Source organism: Aplysia californica, unplaced genomic scaffold (assembly GCF_000002075.1).
Source record: "Aplysia californica isolate F4 #8 unplaced genomic scaffold, AplCal3.0 scaffold00103, whole genome shotgun sequence".
NCBI classification, from domain to species: Eukaryota; Metazoa; Mollusca; class Gastropoda; order Aplysiida; family Aplysiidae; genus Aplysia; species Aplysia californica.
The window spans coordinates 848,168-849,419 of NW_004797373.1; the positions used below are offsets into that span (position 1 = coordinate 848,168).

Here is a 1,252-nt window from a genome sequence, read left to right on the forward strand (position 1 = left end):
CAGTTTTTAAAATCGGCCAGAAAACATCAAAAGAAATTTTGGGGCTTAATGCAGAAAGTCCATTTCCATACTTTTTTGGGGGTCATAATTGTATTTTATCTTTTAATTTTTGTATGCTTTCGTTTTCCAAAACCATCCTGAGTCAGGAAAGAACACTACATTATTGGGGGGGAGGGGGGTTCACTCCGCACGTACAACAAAAATGTGAGGCAGCGTGGTGGAATCAGGCTCTCGTCAATTTTTGGGCATGTAGAGTTACTGGTATCATCTCAAAGCTTGTTCACTTTTCTTTATTTGGATGAAAAGAATATCCTTTATCTTGAATACAATTCGAGATATTTGCGATTGAAGGAGGTGGGGGTCACCTGTTTTCAGAGGTAAATTTAGTGAGAAAATGGCCGCCAAAGATTAATTATTTCCTTATTTTAATAATCCGTGGTAACTGAAAATTTAAATTTTTTGTGCCTTTAATCAACGTTTTTCAGAAAAATCCACACAGAAATTAGTTCTTTAATGGGCATGAAAGGTGTTGAGCCAAAAAAAACAAAAATTTGATAAAAGTTCACAAACCTGCGGAAAAATGCAAGTTTCTTCACTTTGATTATTCTGACGAGAGCCTGATTCCACCACGCTGCCTCACATATGGATATTATAGGCTTGCTCTGTTGCTCTTATCGTGCCTAGTCAACATGTCCGATCTAGTCAGAGTCCCACTGTACTGTCTGTGTATGTCGAGGGTTTTGTGGTAAACCACGAGTGCAAACCAAAGGGTTCGAGGGTGGTTGGCGGGTGGGTGCTCTGGTGTGGTATGCTTCTTCTTTCCTATCAAATATATGTCGTCCGTATCTCTTCTTCTTCTTTTTTTATGTTTGTTACTCTCCTGTAACGCCTCTAATCTTCTGGCGCTCATATTACCTTATACAGTTGCGAGCGCCGTAAAACCTCTACTAAAACTAAAACTAAAACGAAAGGGTCCTCCACTCCAAAATGCACCATATGCCAAACCCAGGTATTTCAGTAGTAGTATAGGGTTTTACGGCGCTCGCAACTGCTAAGGTCATATGAGCGCAGGTATTTCAGGAAACCTGCGTCCACTTTGTGATGTTATGATAAGAACTGTAGTGAGAACAACCTTGTTTGTCTTGCTTTCTCAAAATACAGTACGTCCATCGATATTCAGAGAGAAAAAAATAAACAACTGCATTTTTTCCATACTTTTATTTTCAGAAAAAAAATTCTTGGGAGGGGGGTT

The 1,252-nt window shown here is 39.2% G+C and overlaps 1 protein-coding gene across 1 annotated transcript in view; it reads left to right on the top strand.

Annotated features, from left to right (window-relative positions):
• LOC101846496 overlaps window positions 1–1,252 on the top strand; it is a gene marked incomplete at its 3' end in the record, with an annotated part of 29,754 nt that overhangs the window by 7,888 nt on the left and 20,614 nt on the right.